The sequence below is a fragment of the Lactuca virosa genome, chromosome 4, assembly GCF_052849685.1.
Source record: "Lactuca virosa cultivar CGN04683 chromosome 4, Lactuca_virosa_CGN04683_v6, whole genome shotgun sequence".
Taxonomy (NCBI): Eukaryota; Viridiplantae; Streptophyta; class Magnoliopsida; order Asterales; family Asteraceae; genus Lactuca; species Lactuca virosa.
In genome coordinates, this window is record NC_136429.1 from 17,922,660 (window position 1) to 17,946,395 (window position 23,736).

Consider the following 23,736-nt stretch of genomic DNA (forward strand, 5'->3'; position numbering starts at 1 on the left):
GACTGTGGAGGTTCGAATAATATGATATACCAAACATAATTATTCTGGAAGTCAAAACATGCAAAAGAAATATAGTAAACGATCGACAAGAGATAGCAACACTTTACTCATAAATAAAACACCTTTTATTCATCATCTAATGTCAATTACACTTTACAAATTTCAAGGTTATCTAACTACTAAATCTAATATCATCCTTCAGCCCTATGCTCCGAGCATGCTGGAGATGCTTAACCCGAGTCAGTCCCTTCGTGAGGGGATCTGCTGGATTCTCATCCGATGATACCCTCTTTGCCACGAGGAGTCCTTCTTCTATTCGATGTCTGATGAAATGGTATTTTCTGTCGATGTGTCTGGATCTCCCGTGATCCCTTGGTTCCTTGGCTAAGGCAACTGCACTTTCACTATCACAAAAAATTTCCATTGGCTCTTTAATAGCTGGTACAACTCCAAGGTCTCCAATGAAGTTCTTCAGCCATATCGCCTCCTTTGCTGCCTCGCTAGCTGCTATATACTCTGATTCGCAAGTTGAATCAGCCACTGTCTCTTTCTTGGAACTCTTCCAAGAAATTGCTCCTCCATTTAAGGTAAAGACCCAGCCTGACTGAGAGCGGAAATTATCCCTATCAGTCTGAAAGCTAGCATCACTATACCCTACAACTCTCAAGTCTTCACTCCCACCGAGGGTAAGGACCCAGTCCTTAGTCCTCCGTAGGTACTTGAGGATATTCTTTACCGCAGTCCAGTGTGCCTTGCCAGGGTTCCCCTGATACCTGCTAACCATGCTCAAAGCAAAGGCTACATCAGGTCGAGTACACGTCATAGCATACATGATCGATCCTACAGCCGAAGTATAAGGTATTCGACTCATTTCTGCTATCTCAGCCTCAGTACTAGGGCTTTGTGTCTTACTTAATCTGGCATTACTCTGGATGGGTAACTCTCCTTTCTTGGAGTCCTGCATGCCGAATCTCTTCAATACCTTATCTAAGTAAGTACTCTGAATAAGTCCAATTAGTCTTTTACTCCGGTCTCTCAAGATCCTTATCCCTAGAATATAGGCAGCTTCTCCTAGGTCCTTCATAGAGAAACACTTCCCAAGCCAGGACTTAACTTCCTGCAGAGTTGGGATGTCATTTCCTATGAGTAGTATGTCATCCACATACAATACCAAAAAGCTAACTATACTCCCACTAGCCTTGACATATACACAAGATTCATCTTCACTCCTAGAAAATCCAAATTCCTTGACTTTCTCATCAAAGCAAAGATTCCATCTGCGAGGTGCTTGCTTTAACCCATAAATGGATTTCTCAAGCTTACACACTCTATTAGGGTACTCTGTGTTGACAAAACCCTCTGGCTGACTCATGTAAACATCCTCAGCCAACTTTCCATTAAGGAAAGCGGTTTTGACATCCATTTGCCATATTTCATAGTCATGAAATGCGGCTATGGCTAACAGAACCCTAATAGACTTAATCTTGGCCACTGGAGAAAAGGTCTCATCATAATCAACTCCCGGAGTTTGTGAGAAACCCTTTGCAACCAGTCGTGCCTTATAAGTGTGTACATTACCATCCATGTCGGTCTTCTTCTTGAAGATCCATTTGCACCCTACAGTCTTACGACCTGGTACATTCTCAACCAAGTTCCAAACTTGATTGTCATACATGGACTGTATCTCGCTGTCCATTGCCTCTTTCCAATTGGCTGACCCAGGGCCTGCCATGGCTTCCGCGTAACTGTTAGGTTCATCCAGACCTATCAGTGTCTCATCACTGATAAGTGTATCACCTTCCGCAGTAATATGGAATCCATAGTAATGCTCAGGTGCATTCCTAACCCTTGTGGAATGCCTCAGAGGTACAGACTTGTCAATTGGCTCAACATGAGTTTCCTCCTCAAGTTGAGTGCTAGGGTTTGAAGTTCCTTCACCACTTGACTCTTGAATTTCTTCAAGGTCAACTTGCCTCCCACTGTCTCCTTGGCTTATGAACTCTCTCTCTCTCGAAAGAAAGCCCTCCTACCTACAAAGACCACATTCTCACTAGGTCTGTAGAAGAGGTAACCAAAGGATTTATGTGGGTAGCCGATGAAAATACACCTCTCACTTCGAGGTTCGAGCTTATCATGAGTCTCGCGTCTCACGAAAGCCTCGCAACCCCAAATCTTAATGTGGTCTAGTTTGGGTACTTTACCAGTCCACATCTCATGAGGAGTTTTGGCAACTTTCTTTGTGGGAACTAGATTAAGGATATGGGCGGCAATCTCTAAGGCATACCCCCAAAATGAGATTGGTAGCGAAGCTCGACTCATCATGGAACGAACCATATCCAACAAGGTTCGATTACGCCTCTCAGCTACACCATTCAACTGCGGTGTCATGGGAGGTGTCAATTGTGAGACAATCCCATATTCCCTAAGATAGTTGAGGAACTCTAAACTAAGATACTCACCACCTCGATCGGATCGAAGCATCTTAATGTTCCTGCCCAATTGATTCTCGACTTCCTGTTTAAACTCTTTAAACCTCTCAAAAGTCTCTGACTTATGCTTGATTAAGTAGACATATCCATATCTACTGTAATCATCAGTAAAAGTCAAATAATAACGATTAGCATCCCTTGTGGCATGTTTGAAGGGTCCACACACATCCGTGTGTATAAGATCCAACAAACCTTCACCCCTCTCACAAGAACCTGTGAAGGGTGACTTTGTCATTTTTCCAAGTAAGCATGATTCGCAACTATCATCTGACTTTAGGTCAAATGACTCCAATACTCCATCCTTTTGGAGTTGGCCTATGCGTTTCTTGCTTATATGTCCAAGACGACAATGCCATAATGATGCTTTATCCAAGTTATTATCACTAACAGAATCAATACACAATACATTATTTCCTAAGTTATCAACCACAGATACAGTTTCATACACACCATCACAAGGTAATGCTTTAAAATAAAGAACATTATTAAAGAAAGCATTAATCGAACCAACTTCATTATCAAATGAAAAGGTGAAACCTTGTTTATACAATGCATGAAAGGAAATAATATTTCTTGCCATTTCTGGCGAATAACAACATTTATTCAAATCTAAACTAAACCCACTACTTAGCGATAAAGTATAAACTCCAATCTTGGTGACAGGTAAAGCTTTCCTATTCCCCATGATTAAGTTTATTCTTCCATGCTCCACATTCTCACTTCTTCTTAGTCCCTGCAAATCAGAACAAATATGAATACCACAACCGGTATCAAGGACCCAAGAGTTAGAATGGGGTGATTTATTAGATAAGATAGTGTAAATACCTGCATGGTTGGGTTTAACTTTCCCATCCTTCACATCTTGCTGGTACTTTGGGCAGTTCCGCTTCCAATGTGACTTTTCATGGAAATAGAAGCATTCAGCCTCTTTAGGGTCAGAAGAAGGAGTGACGAAACCTTTCTTGGTTCCACTTGAAGAAGAGCCATCAAGGGTCCTGGCCTTGGTACCCTTCGAAGAGCTCTTCCTCTTCTTCCCTCGACCTTTCCCGATTGCCAAAACCGGGGCGGAGTTTGGAGTAGGAGTGTTAACAACCGACTTACCCTTAAGACCTGTTTCTGCGGTCTTGAGGAGTCCCTGAAGTTTGCTGAGTGTGACCTCTTCCTTATTCATGTGATATGTCATGCGGAATTGATCATAACACGATGGTAAGGAGTGCAAAATGATATCTATTGCAAGCTCCTCAGGGAAGTTCACATTAAGCTTCAGCAACCGATCCACATACCTTTGCATTTTCTGCATGTGGCTCGTGACGGATTCCCCGTCCTTCATCATGGTTGTTATGATAGAGCATATGATTTCATACCTCTCTTGTCGTGCACTTTGATGGTATCTTTCCATCAGATCTTGGTGCATTTCAAAAGGGTAGAAGTCCTCATAGGACTTTTGGAGTTCCGCTGTCATGGTGGCCAACATGATGCATGCCACTTTTGTAGCATCCCTTTCATGTGCCCGGAAGTCAGCGATCTCCTGGGGAGTTGCAGTGGTCTCATCAATCTCCTTAAGCTCCTTGTCAAGGACATATTCTTTGTCCTCGTAGCGGGTAATCATCCTGATGTTTCTGATCCATTCATTAAAGTTGGATCCATCAAAAATGACTTTCCCACACAAGTTCATCAGGGTAAAGGAGCCATTAGGATTAGAGCCAGAAGCAACATTGTTTGAAGACATCTGAAAGAAGAGAACAAGATTAGTTTAGATATTAAGAGAGTCCTTAATAAAACACCCAAATGTAATATTAAGGCTAGGATCCAATCACAATATATTATAACTTAGAAGAGGTATGCCGTAATCCAAACTATAACATATTTGAAAGGTAGGTGAATGACGATTCACCAATTTCCACCATGAAAAACGAAATATAGATATTAGGTTTTTAATTGGTTCTTAGAAATTCCTAGATTCTTTTGAGATTCAATGAACTTTTCAAAGGCATGTTTCAATCTCGAGTGTGCCCTCCAAGTTTTGTGACTGGGATACCGAGGATCACAAAACGAGGTGTGAAGTAACCATGCAAATCACTTGGTACACTCAATGTTTATTACTCAATCGATGTGCCGGTTAACCACACGAGCTCCACCGACCTATAATAAACTTTAAGTCACCCTTTACCTACCTTGTTAAGTCCAAGTTAGTGTGTCGGTTAACCACACGAGCTCCACTAACGACTTTAAACAAAGTGTAAAGTGTAATTTCATGGATTAGCACCTTATTCACATTTTCCTAAAGTAACTAAGATTGGGAATTTATTAAAAGCATTTAGTTACTTTATAATATTCATCATACTTTTAATGAGAATTTATAAGTCCTTGTCCTACCCGTTCGGCTAACGACCCTCGACCGATCAAGGAAGCGGTGGGTGAGAGTGGAAACCCATTAAGTTGCCATTTTATACGCAACAACCTTATACCCCCCTTATAGACCGGCTTCGTGAATGAGGCGTACTAGCGGTAAGACGACTTGATCTTATACATATATATATTAGTAACTTATAATATTATAAAGTATAAGGGTTGAATTTTAACTTTTAAAATTCTAAGGGTTGGAACTAAAGTTTTAATCAAGACTTTACTTGTTCCAAAACTTGAGGGCAAGTTTTGTAAACTTCCAAAACTTTTCATTTCTTATAACTTATGAATTAATTGAGTAATAAAAATGAAGACTCTTCATTTTTATAACTTCTTGTGTTCTTTTAATGGCTTTAATAAAAGTGAGACTTTTGGTTTTCCATAACTTGAAGACAAGTTATGGACTCCATTAAAGCACATTATGATCATGAATTAAACTACCTTGAAGGTTACAAACAATTCCTATGATCATCTAATCTTCATAAGTTCAAGAACATGAATATGAACACTTTCAAGAATCAAAAATTACACGTAAAAAACTTGTAATTTTGATAATTGCCATTGTAAATGGATTAGCATAAGCATTACACCATCTAAAACAAGTTTTAAAACACCAAAACAGTTTAGGGTAATGTTTCTAGTCCATTTCCAGCAACAAATGTCGAAATTCTGAAAACTGCAGCCTCTACTCGTCGAGTGCAAGAACAGACTCGATGAGTAACTTGCATTTGTTCATGGACTCGTCGAGTCCCCCCATGGACTCGGCGAGTTCATACGAGCAGAAAACAGAAAAACAATTTTTTCAAGCAGTTTGCACAAAAAACAACAAACAAGCCTAGGCTCTGATACCACTGATGGGTTTTGAGCATTCTAACACTTCCTAAGTGTACATGCAACCCTAATAACCTTGGATCTATGTTTGTCTAATTATCATGCAAAGTTGAATTCCAAGGTTATATTCCTATCTAGCATACATGGGGAACATTTTTAACTTGAATGAAAGATAGAATAACTTACCTTGTTGTTGATTATGATCCTTGAAACCTTGTGAGCCTAGCACCCCAAGTGTGATGCCTCAAATGCTTCACACAACACCAAATGCAAAGGAGTAAACTTTGAGAGAATCTTACACTTGCAAAATCGGCTCTAGCCCTCTTGTTTCTTAGTGTCCGATTTTGGTGGAGAATGGGTTTCTTATATAGTGTTGACACATCTAGGGTTACACCATGTAAACCCTAATGTGTCATGACTCTTCATTTCCATGACCCATGGGTTTGTAACTCCCATGGAGCATCCTATGGGTGGAACCCAACTTGATAATCCATGGAGCCTCTTAGCCCACTATATAAGATATGGAAGATTTACATAATCTACCCATATATTTAATTAGTTATCTTTTGATCACTTAATTAATTCTAAATTAATTCTTGATCAAACTAATTAAATAATATTATTAATATATTAGAACTTATAATATATTAATAAACCATAAGTGTTATTTCTCTCATTTTAGTTTATCCAATTGCATGGTGCCATGCAACCCAAATGGACCATGCCGGGTCGGGTCAAGTACATACCAGAAATAGTTATGGACTTAGACACCTTATCCAACAAGTTACCCCCAAAATACCAACCACACATAAACATACTCATAACATATCACAAATAGAACGACCATGCACATCGGGTCTACTATGTGACTGGTCCGCCCGCACCGGGCCTTCAGTCCACCTGGTCCACCCTCCGAGTCTAGCCATGCACATTGAGTCTACAGTGTGATTAGTCCGCCCGCACCGGGCCGTCAATCCACCTGGTCCACTCTCTGAGTCTACAGTATGACTGGTCCGCCCACACCGGGCCTTCAGTCGGCCTGGTCCACTCTCCGAGCCTCGGCACGTTTGGTCCGCCCTCTTGGGGCCTTCAGCCTGTCCGGACCGCTCGCTGGGCCTTCGGAATATCCGGTCCGCCCTGGGTATGTTGGCCTACAGCACAAAGCAGGATCCGCCTCAACCCAACCCCCCGTCAAACAACCATGTGCACATAAAACAATTAATCACATAGCAAATCCTTAACCAGACAAACAGTCTAACAGATCACATAGCATATTAACATCCTAACCAGGATTCCGACCACCGCCACGAACTTCAGCACATCACACTACCAAAGAACCAATACCGAAATTACCAAAATACCCTTGGAAGTCAAACTGGTCAACTCTTGGTCAAAGTCAAAGTCCTCAGTCAAAGTCAACCTTCCTGGTTGACTCTACTCGCCGAGTCAACCCGTCGACTCGTCGAGTTCTCATACTCAGAAAACTCCCATAACACGACTCAACTCACCGAGTCCCCCCAAGACTCGTCGAGTTCAACGATCTCGGAATCCCATCCTGTCCAACTTACTGAGTCGCCAACCGACTCACTAAACCAAAGCTTTAACCACAAGAGGTTGGGTTTTGCGACCAGACTCGCCGAGTCCAAGGCAATCTTCAACAGACTCGCCGAGTTGTTCTTCCAACTCGCCAAGTCCATGCACATGTTCATACAACTCGTCGAGTACACCCATGTGACTCGCCGAGTCTCTTCAATTCTCAATCCATACAGAGGCTTTTCGAGCCATGCAGGGGCTCCAATCCATATATCCACTCTTCTACAGCCTAACCCTCACATAAAGTTGCAAACTTTACGTGAAACCAAGGAGATATAATCCCAAAACACTCTAGGGCTAGGGTTTATGACAAAGGGGCTTCACCAATAACTCTTAGACAGGAGCTTTATGACATTAAGGACCATCACAAGCCTAGATCTGAAGTCGCAACCTCAGATCTAAGCCTCTAACTCGAAATAGCTCACAATCATACCAAAAATGCCCCAAATCTCAAATGATAATAGATCTAGATACAAAAGAGCCCAAGCAACAGATTAATACCTCCAATATATGCTCCAACTGAAGTAGATCCCGGATCTACACCACTCCTTTGCAGCAAACCTCTTGATCTTCAAGCCTCTTTCCAAGATTTTCTCCTCCAAAGCTCTATTCTCTCTATTAATGGAAGCTTACTCGATTCTAGGGTTTCTAGATCTCAAAAGGGTAGAAAAGAGGCTGAGGGTGGGTTATAATGTGCTTTATATAGGGCACAACCCCCGGGATTAGGGTTTTCTCTCTTCAGCACCAACTCGTCGAGTCCAAGCCGCCGACTCGGCGAGTTGGCCACTTAAACCGCGATAGAATCCCGCTCCGACTCGGCGAGTAAACGGACCTACTCGTCGAGTCCCTTTCCTAAATTTACACTTTTGGCCCTTCATTGAACAATTGAAATTTGGGGTGTTACAACTCTCCCCCACTTAAATTAGGCTTCGTCCTCGAAGCCTACTGCAGTATACGCTTCAGAACAAACCCCTTGCACTGCAGATACCCCTTGCACTGCAGATACCCCTTGCACTGCAGATACCCCTTGCACTGCAGTACTACATATTAACCACGTATTACCCGATGATACCCTCCCTTCAAATCAGGAACACACCTTCGCGCCCTGCGAACGCTAGATACCACAAACAGTCTAACAAATCACCTGGTCCACTCTCTGAGTCTACAGTATGACTGGTCCGCCCACACCAGACCTTCAGTCGGCCTGGTCCACTCTCCGAGCCTCGGCACGTTTGGTCCGCCCTCTTGGGGCCTTCAGCCTATCCGGACCGCTCGCTGGGCCTTCGGAATATCCGGTCCGCCCTGGGTATGTTGGCCTACAGCACAAAGCAGGACCCGCCTCAACCCAACCCCCCGTCAAACAACTATGTGCACATAAAACAATTAATCACATAGCAAATCCTTAACCAGACAAACAGTCTAACAAATCACATAGCATATCAACATCCTAACCAGGATTCCGACCTAACCGGTCACTAGCATAACATTACCCTATATACCGGGTACCGACCTTAACCAGGTCACTAACATAACACCATCCTAAATACCAGGATGCAGATCTAGCAAAGCAATAACATAACAAACAATACCCGAATTTCCATCCGATAAAGGGCCGACCTTGGTGCCGTAGACCCTGTCGATATAGTGAGGATAACTCACCTGCAATTGCCGACTGAAGAGATACGACCAAGCTGCTCCGACCACCGCCACGAACTTCACCACAGCACACTACCAAAGAACCAATACCGAAATTACCAAAATACCCTTGGAAGTCAAACTGGTCAACTCTTGGTCAAAGTCAAAGTCCTCAGTCAAAGTCAACCTTCCTGGTTGACTCTACTCACCGAGTCAACCCGTCGACTCGTCGAGTTCTCATACTCAGAAAACTCCCATAACACGACTCAACTGGCCGAGTCGCCCCAAGACTCGTCGAGTTCAACGATCTCGGAATCCCATCCTGTCCAACTTACTGAGTCGCCAACCGACTCACTAAACCAAAGCTTTAACCACAAGAGGTTGGGTTTTGCGACCAGACTCGCCGAGTCCAAGACAATCTTCAACAGACTCGCCGAGTTGTTCTTCCAACTCGCTGAGCCCATGCACATGTTCATACAACTCGTCGAGTACACCCATGTGACTCGCCGAGTCTCTTCAATTCTCAATCCATACAGAGGCTTTTCGAGCCATGTAGGGGCTCCAATCCATAGATCCACTCTTCTACAGCCTAACCCTCACATAAAGTTGCAAACTTTACGTGAAACCAAGGAGATATAAGCCCAAAACACTCTAGGGCTAGGGTTTATGACAAAGGGGCTTCACCAATAACTCTTACACAGGAGCTTTATGACATTAAGGACCATCACAAGCCTAGATCTGAAGTCGCAACCTCAGATCTAAGCCTCTAACTCGAAATAGCTCACAATCATACCAAAAATGCCCCAAATCTCAAATGATAATAGATCTAGATACAAAAGAGCCCAAGCAACAGATTAATACCTCCAATATATGCTCCAATTGAAGTAGATCCCGGATCTACACCACTCCTTTGCAGCAAACCTCTTGATCTTCAAGCCTTTTTCCAAGATTTTCTCCTCCAAAGCTCTATTCTCTCTATTAATGGAAGCTCACTCGATTCTAGGGTTTCTGGATCTCAAAAGGGTAGCAAAGAGGCTGAGGGTGGGTTATAATGTGCTTTATATAGGGCACAACCCCTGGGATTAGGGTTTTCTCTCTTCAGCACCAACTCGTTGAGTCCAAGCCGCCGACTTGGCGAGTTGGCCACTTAAACCGCGATAGAATCCCGCTCCGACTCGGCGAGTAAACGGACCTACTCGTCGAGTCCCTTTCCTAAATTTACACTTTTGGCCCTTCATTGAACAATTGAAATTTGGGGTGTTACCAAGACCAAGTCCATCAGAATCCCAAATTACCAAAATACCCTCAGAAGTCCAATTGGTCAACCCTTGGTGTAACGACCCAAAAATCAAGGGTAAAAATTTCATTTTTAATATAGCTAAAATATTGATACCATTTAATTCAAACATTTCAAATCATCATTAAGTAAAACATTTATGAGAGTTCATCCCAAAATCATTCATTGTGGAAATCATAGGTGTGTACACTGCGATCAATCCGAGCCCTTCCTTTCCAAATCGATGATACCTGAAACCAAAACTGTAAACTGTAAGCACGAAGCTTAGTGAGTTCCCCAGAGCACACCCCACACAATCCACATAACCACATAATCCATATCAGATATAACAGCTACATAAACCATAACAATCGCATAAGCATGCATATACACATATGAAGATGCCATGGAAACCCTCCAAGGTCTTATTCACATACTCACATAAATCATATCAACTACACAAGCCATGCATATAGACATATAGGGAAGCCATGGAAACCCTCCAAGGTCTTACACCGGGTGCCATTGGAACCCCCACGTGGTTTTAGCCCAATGCCATGGGAACCCCCGCATGGTCTTAACTAGGAAAGCCATGGGAACCCCCACATGGTCTTATATCACTGCCATGGGAACCCCTACATGGTCTTAGCCTAGGATGCCATGGGAACCCCCACATGGTCTTATATCCCACTGCCTCGGGAACCCCCCGAGGTCTTCCATGCAAGCAACACAGAGTCAGCTAGCACACCGCATATCACAGAAATATCTAGCATACCACATATCACATAATAGCTAGCATACCGCATAACACATATAACTAATTTCCATGGGAACCCCTACATGGTCTTAGTCTACTGCCTCGGGAACCCCCCGAGGTCTTCTATGCAAATATCATACTAACATAACACATATTCAGCTAGCATATCACATATCATAAAATGGGTCGGCCTTGGTGCCTTAGACCCATTGGTATGGTGAGGAGACTCACCTGGCACTGCTGAAGCCCCGCAGATAGAACTCCCCTTGCTGGTTGATAGATTCCCGAACTGTCAACATCAAACAATTAATAATTGGGTTCCAACACATAACCACAACTCTATACTTAGGGTAAAAGACTACTTTACCCTAACTCAGCTTTATTCAATTCAAGGCCCAATTCAAAGCCCAAAAGCCAAACCATGGACTAAAGCCCAACACATGGCCCAATTTTCCAAATTGGGCCCAAACCTCTATATAGGCTTATCTTAAGGCCCAACCACTTATTCCAGTCCAAATGATTGGCATTCTGATAGTCCAATAGCTAATAGTCCTTAAGGCCCAACTATGGCCCACTTATGGCCCATATTTCCAAATTGGGCCCAAGCCTCCCTAATGGGTCCTATCCTAAGGCCTAATGATTTCTTTTGTCCATAACATGTTCCAATTGTCCCAATAAGAACCCAAATCCAATTTAGGGTTTCTCACATAAAATATTGATTAGGGTTAAGTGTTCTGTCACACCCCAAAACCGGAACGGCGGAAACGTTCTGGGGCGGAGGACGTCATGTACAGTATCATAACAATGCAAAGTAGTAAATAAGCAACAACATCATCCATTGCATTAATAGTATAATTTCATACAAGTGTGTTCTTTAATAGTAATAAGACACCAAAAATGAATAATCAAAATAAAAGACGAGTCTTGAAGATGCTCCGTCTTCTCAAAACCTGGCATCGGTACCTGTCTACTGATGACCTGAGAATACAAGTTATTTTGAAAGCGTAGATCAGCATTTAAGCTGGTGAGTTCATAAGTATTTAATGTCAATGTTTGTATAAGTTTGAATGTAAATGTTTGTGAAAGTTTGAATGTAAATGTTCGTAAAAGTTTGAATGTAAATGTTTGTAAAAGTTTGAATATAAATGTTTGTATATGTTTAAAAACCCCTAGAAAATCCCATATTTCCTACTAGTATAAAAAGTAATCTTCTGCCAAGACCCGACTGTTTTGAATGTTTATTTCTCTATAAAAGTGGATGTTTTTCCCTAGTTTATAACTATCTTAACTCGAAAATAACTTGCTTTGACTTCCAAGTAGAACTATCACTATATGAAAGTAATGGGAAAAGTAAGTACTCAGGGGTCTTCAGAATTGACAACCTGCAGTACTAATTACCTGAAAACATATTTATTTTATTAAGGTCATAATGTGATAAGTAGTTCCCATACTAAACGTTCTCCCTACAAGAGATTCTGGGAAACAAGAGTGGCTTCCGCAACGAATTGCTAGGCCGTAGTATCCACATTAAAGTTATATGATCATGTATACCCAATTTATTATCACCTTCTGTTTAGAACAATGCGTTAGTGATCATTGGTATAGTTAGATCATGTAGTTGTTCCATGCTATAGCATCTTAGTATGTTCTTTCTGTTATAGTATCTTAGTATGTACTTGTATATGATAGTATTCTCTGTGTGTACTTGTATATGATAGTATTCTCTGTGTAGTATTCTCTGTTATAGTATTCTCTGTCTACTATTTTCTTATGATAGTATTCTCCTAAACTATACCTATAATAGCTTACTAGTAATTTCCGTTATAGTATTCTTCTTTGTAGTATTTGAATGATTGACTGGTACTTTTATATCTACATATGTATACATAATATATAAATAATGTTTAGACGACCTTCAGACAACTAACCGATTACTCTAAGTACACATTCAAACAAGAAAAAGGAAATAAAGTGGGTTAGCAGTTCTAAGTCCTTTAAACATTACTTACATAACTATACATATATAGGCATGCATTTGACGATATATAAGTTAAAAGGAAGTTTTGTAAAACCTTTTGAAGAGTTTAATAATAAATATTGATGACTTGATGTCAATTTATAAAACAATTTAAAAGTAGTTTGTTTGAAACACAGTTTAAAGTATATGAAATCCTATTGTTTGAAACACGGTTATAAATCACATATGATTGATTTAAATAACAAAAAGTAATACAAGACTCTGACTGCATACTTGAAAGTACGTGAAGTTGACTGTCTCACAAAACTTAGTATCAAATAGATTTACGTATGAAAAGTCCATTTGTTCTTGTATATGAAAGTATTTACTTGATATAGTACTTGTAGTATGTAAAATTCCATGGATATCTAGAAAACTATACCTATTATAGTTTTTCCAAATGTGTGATTCGATTGTATGATAAACCCTAGTGCAATATCGACTTTGTATGCAAGTATAACGTTTGTAATAATATTATTGAATATTTATACTCAAAATATAATTAAAGTGTTTGATAATTATATAACATCATGTTTTTATTCTGAAAAGACAAGGTGTTTTTGCAATATGTGTTGCGTGCGAACGTTTTCATATGATAGTTAAAATAACAGTATAAAATGCATATCAAAGGATAGATATTTTCACACGATAATAACCGGGTGTTTACTTGTATTCCCCCCCCCCCTTAAAAGTATTTAAAAAGCATTTAAAATGTATTTAAAGTGTGTTTGTAGGGGTATGAACTCACTTGATAGATTGAAGAAGGTGAGACGAAAAAAAAAACCGAGCAGAACTTTGACAGGAGAAAGCGGATTTCTCGGGATTCTCGGGAATCTCGGGAGCGTAAAACTTCCTTCGGGACTTGGATATGAAAACCGGGACTTCGGGAGTTTTCTTGCACGCAAAACGAGGTAAAAACGCAAGAGAACGAGAGAAAATGAGCAAAGAAACCCGGAACTCTCGCATCCCTTTTATAGGGGCTGGAACCCTCACGTACGCGGGGCGTACCAGCGAGGTTACGCGGCGCGTTCGCATGCGTCATGGCTTACCGCATCCTCGGACGAAGCATTGGAGCGACGTGGACGAACCGAGGCCTAGCATCCGAGTACGCTGGGCGTACGAGGGTACGCTGGGCGTAAATCCTCTTGGTTTGTGTGCCTCAAACTTGTAAAATACGTAACTTTCGCATACGAGCTCCGTTTTTTACGTTCTTTATATGCACGCATAGGTGAGAATGTACTCTACAACTTTCATTTAGACTTCGTCGGCTGGTTTTGATTTTATTTTTTAATTATTTATTTTTAACAGGCCGGGACAGGAACAGTCCGTTAAAAATCCATAACTTCTTCATCCGACGTCCGTTTTCGTCAGACTTTTTACCGTTGTAATACCATTTATGAGATCTTCGATTCTCGTTTAGGTCATGTTGGAAAAAAGTCGCTCGATCTCGATTTCGAGTTTTTAGCTGTCTACTGCTATGTCCGAAACTTCGAAAAATCATAACTTCCTCATATGAATCAGATTTGTGCGTTCTTTTTATGTATGTTTACGGTTTAATGATATCTATTACTTTCACTTACAAACTTAAGGCTAAAAAGTGTTTTATTGAAACTTCGCGTTTTTACGTTTAGTAGGGTTTTACCAGTTTTTACACGAATCTTCGGTTGGTCATAACTTCTTCGTTATAACTCGGATTCGAGTGATCTGGATATCTCTGAAAACCTTGAAACGATATCTATCATTTAGACAACCCAATTGAGACTTTTCGAAAATTTTATTTTCAAAGATATTTTATTAACTTAGAACGGGTTACAAGGTTCAACTGGAATTCGTTATATTGGCTTGAAATTTCAGGTTGTCACATGTTCCTACTTAACCCATTAAGGACTTAATCCATTAATTCAATTATTTCCTTAAGTTCATTTACCAATTATTATTAATTAATATTTTAAATTCATTAAATAATCTCGATGCGGTCCCGATAAGTCCCAAATTAGGGTTTCACGACATTAGGGTTTTCCAAACCCTAATTAAGGGTTCCAACCTATCTTAGCCCAATTGGCCTAAAGCCAAATCCTTTAGCCCATTAGGGTTTCTACATCCAAACGAATCAAACACAATCATGCTAGCACACCGTCACCCGACACGGCGGCCGCCACCACCTCACGGTGGTGGTTAGGGTTCCCTTCTTTCATTATTCCATTTTCTATTACATTTTACAAGGCTTTAGTCCCAAAAAGACACACACACACACACATATAACCACCTGGTGGTGGCCGGCGGTGGCGAGTGGTGGCAGTGGGGTCTTTCATTCGGGTTTCCGACCAAGCATCATTCCAGCAGCCTCATACTTACACCAAGATCGAACATAAACACCACAATCACTTCTGGCCGTGAACGGGTCCAGCCACCTCTCCAGGTGGCGCAAAACAACAACGAGGGTGTAAAATGACGGCGGCAGCGGCAGCACACGACAGGTATGACCGTAAACAGAGATGGGGACGTTCACAGTGGGGAAATGGTGGCAATCCACCATCGATAATCACAACCACAGCAGCAGGAGTAGAAGAAGAAGAGCACATCGGTCGTTGCTTGACACGACGACACGAGTGGCGATGAACCAAATGAACAGAAGGAGGGAGGGAGGGAGGCGCGTCTGGTCATGGCGGTTCTCCGGCTTCAGCTGACGAGGAAGCAATAACCGGTGGTGGAGGGTGTCGTGAGATTTGCGGCCGTAAACAGGAGAGGAAAGGTGGGAGGTAGCGACTGCTTCTTCTCTTAGGGTTAGGGTTTAGAACCCTTAAATACCCGCTCCATATTAAAAGTTTGCCATAATGGCAGAACTGGTCCCTCCGCATAAACACTTTTGCATCACAAGCCCAAAATTTACTCTTTATACCCCGCTCCCCCAATTCTTTTCATTTTAAGTCCGATGCAAACTCCGGGCAGAACATCGCCCTCTCCGTGAACACCCGGGTGATCTCCGTCACCGACTCTCCATCCTGTCTCAAACTCAGAAACTCTTGAGCCAATCGTTCCCGCTCAACCCGAGGAATGTATCGAGCGCGGAACATATCCCTGAACTGCTCCCAAGTAACAGCAGCTCTCTGATCATCAGTGTACAACCCTGTCGTCAATCTCCACCAGTCCTTGGCCCCGAGCCTTAGCAGGTTCAGGGCACATCTGACCTTCTGGTTAGTAGGACATGAACACGTGAAGAAACAGCCCTCAACGTCAGATAACCACCTCATAGCTCTAATCGGATCCTGGGTACCATCGAATGTCGGGGGTTTCGTGTTATCGAAGTCTTGGTACTGGAAGCCCCGACTGGCTCCACCTCCTCCTGCCGCTGTTACAGCCGATGCAGCTGCAGCGGCAGCCATCTATGCAAGGGCTGCGTAATGCTCGTCAGAGTACTCAACCATAGCGGTCTTAATAGACCCAAACATCTCCGGTAGCTGTGCCCGGAACATGGCAACAACCTCATCATGCAGGATTTCTCGAATCCTGGCATCCAACTCCTCTGTACCCATCTGCACCACATGCTCAGGTGCTGTTGGCCCCTCCTGGCCTCTGTCTCCTGATTCTGATCCCGAACCGGATCCAGTCACAAAGCGTCTCGTCATCACCATTCTGAAACATTCCACATGATATCAGATAATCCATATAAGAACTGGGAACCAACTATCGACTAAACCCTAGGGGTTGTGACTTCCTTGATACACGTATGGGTCCTGTGCTTTCAGTAGTACGGGCCCATACTACCTTCCACACCTACCCATATTTTTTTCAAGTATCACCACAACGTCCTAACTGTATACATAATCTGACAAGCGCTCAATCCTCATTCCTAGAGCAATACTGAATATCTCATAGCTAGCCTCTTGGCCTCACACAACTCACCCATCCATGAAACTTCCACCAACCATGCAGCACTAGTGTAAGCTAGCCATACATAACGCTGGACCCTATATACTTTCGAATATCCAATCCTACCCTAAGCCCTAATCAATAAGAACAGAACATAAGGCTAAATCAAACATTCTCAGGCTATAAGATCTTAATTATGTACGACCGTGATGCATACACTAAGCAACTACAGTAATGATGTCAATTTCATATAAGGAAAACCCTAGGCTATCATGCATCATACAATCAGGCAATTCTATCATGTAATTCTTGAAGATCCCTAGCCTAGTACTAGCATGTTGTTCTAACACATTGCAATATCAAATAACTTTATGGTATTTTGGGATATACTTACTGGCTCCGGCTGATCGTACACCCTGTATCCTCCTTTACTTATTTTGAAAACCTTTTGAAAAAAATCATTTTGAAAATCCTTTCCTTGATTTGAGACTGGAGTTACACGAGTGTTCCTCCAATTCTCCTTGCCACGATCCCATAAACATAAACATGAATATGAGGAGTTGTATGATCACGCCTTCGCCTTGCCGCGATCCCCTGATGTACCTGAAACAATAAACTGAAACTGTAAGACCGAGGCTTAGTGAGTTCCCCAAAATACTGATACGCTGCACATAATACATATACAAATAACAGCATGTACTGGGTCCATAACTTTACAAAATGAAATACCCCTGGGCCCATTGTGTGATTCTGGATTGCCTACCGGGCCCACAGATCACATCTGTATTGCCACCGAGCCCACAGTATGAGTCTGGATTGCCTACCGGGCCCACAACTCGTATCTGGAATGCTCCTAGGGTTTGTTGGTCACCGCACGAAGTAGTACATCCTCAACCCATCCCACATAACATATCAACATATAACATAACTACTGAGCATGCAGATAATCATATAACAACACAGGTAGCCCTACCGATCTACCTAACTGGCATAATCACTAGCATGCAGCACTAACTTATACTCCACATAATACGAACTACTAGGATATCATATCCAATGGGTCGGCCTTGGTGCCTTAGACCCCTTAGTATAGTGTGGATAACTCACCTCGCAAGTAGTGCTGAAATACTGTAATTCTCTGACTGCTGTCTCACCGGGAATCCTGAACTGTCACATAATAAAAATACTAGGTTAATACCCAACATTAATCCCTTGACTAAATGTCCTCATAACTCATTAAGTCCATTCCCTTTTTGTTGGCCAAAGTCCCACACCAAGCCCTCAACTTGGAAGTCCATATACATAAGTCCACTATTGGCCCAATTTACTAAATTGGGCCCAACCTCCTTATTGGGCCTAACCCCATGATCCACTACCACTCACTGGCCCAAAACATCTTATTTACTAAATCCAACAAAGGTCCAAGTCCCTTTAGTCCATAAACAGCCCAATACCCGAAGCCCAAATGTCAATGGCCCAACAGAGGATGTACGCGGGGTGTACTCCTCCGGTACGCGGGGCGTACGCGACCAGATGTTGACCACCATCGGGGTGGTTGACCTAGTATGCTGGGCGTACTAGATTTACGTTGGGCGTACTCCATAACTGGGCATAACCTTATTAAGTGCTGAATGGCTTTAACACTTAAGTCCTAATCTCAGATCCAGAGGCCTAACATGCCCAGGGTCCATAAATTCACGAACTTTATCACTTTGGACGTCCATAAAGTCCTAAATGCTTGGTCTTAATCCATTAAGACCTTATTTCTCTTGCATGGGACACCTACAGCCTATGGGACCTTATTTTTATTACTCAAAGTCCCTTCAAGAGCCTGAAAGGACAGCTCTTTACGTCCACAACACAAAATACACCACTTTATGGCTTTTGGGACAAGAGATGCTTCTAATAAATTAAAATGATGAGATCTAAGCATATAAGCATAAAGTTTGGAACTTTATACCTTTAGGAGCCTCTTGAGCACAAACTAACTTCAAATCTATGAACTTGATCTTCTTCTCCAACACTTGGATGCAATGCCTTCCTCTTGAAACAATCTAAAACACACCAAATAAGCTTACACCCACAAGGAAGAGCTAGGGTTTTGGGGAGGACGAATGTAGGCAGTGGAGGCTGAGGATAATCAGAGGAAATGATCCATAAGGGTGTTTATATAGTCCCTAAACCCTAAATATTAGGGTTTTCTCCTGACATGAGTACGCCCAACGTACATGAGTGTACGCCCAGCGTACTAGGGAGCGCCTAGTACGCTCAGCGTACCCTTGTGTACGCTCATCGTACTCTTTCCTGACCCAAAGTTCCAACTTTAGCACTTATACTTCTCATGATCCAACTTAACAACTCCAAGGACTACAATGGCAATTAAATAAAGAGAATGGATTCGAAATATACCGGTGAAATTCGGGATGTTACATGGACACTAAGCTTTCTAATGATTTTTCTCTTTGTAGAATGCACACTCATCATAAAGCAACCCTTGGAGTTTATGGAGACTGATTAGAGGAAACAACAAGCACATCAGGAGCGGAAGTAGGAATGGATGTTGCTTTAAACCCTTTATCCATGTGACACTTGATACGAGTCTCTTTAATAATTAGCTCATGAACAACAGAATCCACTGAGGGAAGGGGAGTGGTGAGGAATCGTTCCCCATAGGCCTTCAAAATCAGAACGCAACGCCATAAAAATTTGGACCAAACATTGTTCTTCCCTCCTAGCAATATAAGGATCAAACTCTTTTAACTCTTTGGATTCAGTAAGATCCAATTGATCCCACAAATCATACATCGCAGCATAGAAATCTTGAATACTCGGGTCATTTTGTTGAAGGGAACGAATATCTTATTCTAATTAATACTATGTAGCAAAGTTGGACTGAGTATTAGTCTCTCTAAGTGATTCCAAACTTCATTTTCTATGTCATATTTAGCCAACTGCATACCAATAGACTGTGTAACATAATTGTTAATCCAAGTAATGACCTTGGAGTTATCAGTATCCCAAGCATCAACCAACAATTTGAAATCTTAGCTTGAATTACTGAACATTTGGCTTTAGTCCCAGTGACATAGCCCCACATATTCTTCCCACGAAGGAAGTTCTTCATAACATAACTCCAATACATATAGTTCTTTCCATCTAGTCGAGTACTGATTGACTGAAGGGAATCATCATTTCCAGTCATGTTGGCAATGGATAAATAACCACAACAATAGATAAGCAATCATAGAATAAGAAGAACAACAAACCAGTGGAAGCAATCAATCGAGCAACAAGAGATCGAACAACAACAAACTCACAGCAACAACAAATGAATGCAAACAAGCAAACGAACATAAACATCAAAGGAACATCAAACAGATTGAAAACGAAATGGTTGCAATTCAATCCGCACCACAAATAAAATGTAATTATATAAAATTAATAAAAAGAAAATACTTCATTAATTAAACAAAATACATACTAAATTGAAAAAAAAAACATAAAATCGAAACGTAGTTATATAATCACCATTGCTGGCCACATCATCGTAATCCTCGTCCGATTATCCATCAAACATATATGATTTATCATTTGAATCGTCGAACAAATAGTCTTCAACAAAATTTCAACAACGGGATTCGTTCAAGCATTGAAGATGTGTACCACCAAATCAGTGTGAAGGTTGTGGTGTCCAAATCGGTCGTGTACTTCCCTTATTGTTTCCATGTACGCCTTCATACTAATACCAACTCCTTCGACATTTGGTAAATTGTCATTTTCATTGTAGCGACAAATCACCTTCCCCTCGTCTTCTAAAATCATATTATGCAATGTCACACATGCGTACATCAGGTTACTTATTCATCTGCACTCTATAGATCGTGTCGATACTCCGTGTATCTATCAACATCTCTTTAGGACACCAAAGGCAAATGCTCACTGGATATCCTTCCTAGCAGGTTCTTGTTCCGCCTTAAACTTTAATCGCTTGTCATCATTTAGACATGAGACTGATTTCACAAATACTGCTAACTCGAGATATATTCCATCAGTAAGGTAATACCCATGCTTGTATGATGTCCTATTTACTTGAAATGACATATCATACGATTTCCCAAGGTAGATGTCATTGAATATTAGTGATTGATCTAGAACATTGATGTCATTGTTGGCACCCGGATGGATCAAAAAATGCATGTCATATCCAAAGGTCATACGATGCCACTTCATCTAAAACTATTTTCAACTGCTTTTGATCACCTCGTATAATCTGACGTCGCCATGCATTAGAGCACATTGACCACCCGCAATGCATACAATCAAGACTACCAAGAATTCATGGGAACTCATGCTTGTCTTCAAGTGTTGTATATAATTGGTGGATTTTGCTAATTGTAGTCTTGCGTAAATAGCGACCATGATAGAGGATAATCACAACTTTAGCAAACTTGTATACACAATCTCACGTTGTTCGCTCTGATATCCTCAAATACTCATCCCATGAGACTGGTCTCATGTCGAATGCTAGTTGACAAATTGCAACTGTATATTTTTGAATTGTAGAGAAACCTTGCTTACCTCTTCCATCAACTCATTACCGAAAATATAGAAATCGATGAGGTATATCATCAACAATGTGTAAACATAATACATTACTCATCCAGAAACCGACACTTGAATTTTTCCACGTACATTGCATCATCGGCAATGTAGTCGTTCACAAGTTGGTTGTGGCCAACTTCATGGTTTCTTCGTAAAATAGGATTTCTTGTTTTTAGGCGCGAACTTTCGCCTTTATTTTCTTGCAAATAAGCAAGTGTTGTGCGCATGATGTCCCCGATGAACCCTGCTTCGCGCAATGCTAACGTATCAGACGAAGAAGATATTTTGAAATAAATTTTTTAAAAAGTATAGAGATAATTATGTGTTTGTTGTGTGATTTTAAAATGAGAAATGAATGTTAATTTATAGAAAAATTAAAAAACAATTAAAAATAAATAAAAATTTCCAATGGACCGATTGCAACGGTCAAAAAGAGAAAAGGGTGTGCGACAAGGATACCACGATTTTCAAAGAGGGGTCCGTGCGGTGTTTAACGCACACTACAGTCTACCGAAGTGTGCGATAGAAAAGATAAAAAGAAGGGTAACTTTATTATTTTACATGTGGTCAACGAAGAAGGAAAATGTAAGAACAAAATAAAAAAAACATGATGGATTTTAAAACTATGAGGTTTGACCGTACCAAAACTGGACTAATACTGTGACAATGTGTCAACCATAGGAACCAAAAATACAATTTACATCTTTTATTTCTTTGTTTTAAGCTGAAATATTTATTAAAACCCTATATTTAATTTAGGAAAAATGACTCGGGAAGGTAACAAACTATTGAATTTGTTCACATTTGACCCTTTTCATTATTTGGTATCCAATATACCATCTAACTTGTTGTTTGTTTTCACCATAACGCTTTTGACCGGATAACACATGTGATAGGCGGTTAAAAGGGTTATGGTGAGCACAAATAACAAGTTAGATGATATATCACCTACAAAAAAAAGGGACCAAATGTGAACAAAATCAACAATTTGTTATCCTCCTGAGTCATTTTCCCTTTATTTATTATTGTTAGGTATGAAGGACAACGTGACATGCTATACAACCAAACTTTTAATCTATATCAATTCGCATTTGCTTCTGAGGGTATCAATGATGCTCAACAAACAATATGTTCCACAAAATTTAAAATTAATAGTTATTCATACACTTGGCTTTTTGTTTGATTTTAATTTTACCATGGAAATACAAACCATTATCTATGTGAAATATTGTAGCTCTTGTGTTAGTATTAAATTATTTTTATTGTTAGCATCATGTTAGAAATAGTTCAAAGCATGCAGGGTGGAGCTTTTTCTGTCCTCTGGTTGGAAGTCGTTGCCTACCTCTATGAAGTAGTGGATTGATTATTCTAGGAAACGATTTTTCCTGAATAGGACATATCATATCATATATGTCTGAAACATAAACATGCCTTAAAAGGCTACATATTTTGGTTTTGAATCAAATATATCTAAATGGACTATTCTATTAAATAACTTGCAAGATGACATGATGGAGTTGATGAATGTTAGCAATGAAATACAAGAGTCGCTTAGTAGAAGCTACAACGTGCCTGATGAAATTGATGAAGAAGATCCCATTGATGGTAAGTCTAATTATTATCACTGTCAACAGCTGGCGAAGGTGTACCTTCAAATCTACAACTGAATAATCAACCCAATTTTAATGAAGAACTCAACTTGCACTCAGCTTCCACTGGGCATGCAATACCATCCCACATTGTTAACATAAGTCTATAACTTCCATCTAATTCAACATGGCTACTTTTTCATTATTCTTGTGCATGCATTTCACTACACATCTTGCATAACTTTTAAACCACTACTTGTATTCTTTTTTATTGATTTAATTTTTGAATTTTTTTACTTATTAGATCCCATGTTAAAGCTATATATGCTTACAATTTTAGGAAAATGACTCAGGAGGGCAACCAAATGTTGATTTTGTTCACATTTGTTCACTTTTCTTTTTGTACGCAATATACCATCTAACTTGTTGTTGGTGTTCATGATAACCCTTTTGACCGACTATCACATACGATAGCCGGTCAAAAAGGGTTATGGTAAATATAAACAACAAGTTAGATGATATATTGCATATAACAAAAAGGACCAAAGACGAGCAAAATTAATAATTGGTTATCCTCTTGAGTCATTTTCTCTTTAATTTATCAAACACTTTCTAGGAGTTTAGACAATTCTTTTCTTTAATTTGGCTTCCCGAATTTAATAGTTAAACTA

General features: G+C 40.7%; 1 pseudogene; it reads left to right on the forward strand.

Moving 5' to 3' along the window:
* Positions 1-15,452: 15,452 nt before the first annotated feature.
* Positions 15,453-23,381, forward strand: LOC145104157 (vacuolar protein sorting-associated protein 60.2-like; annotated as a pseudogene).
* The last annotated feature ends 355 nt before the right edge of the window (positions 23,382-23,736 follow it).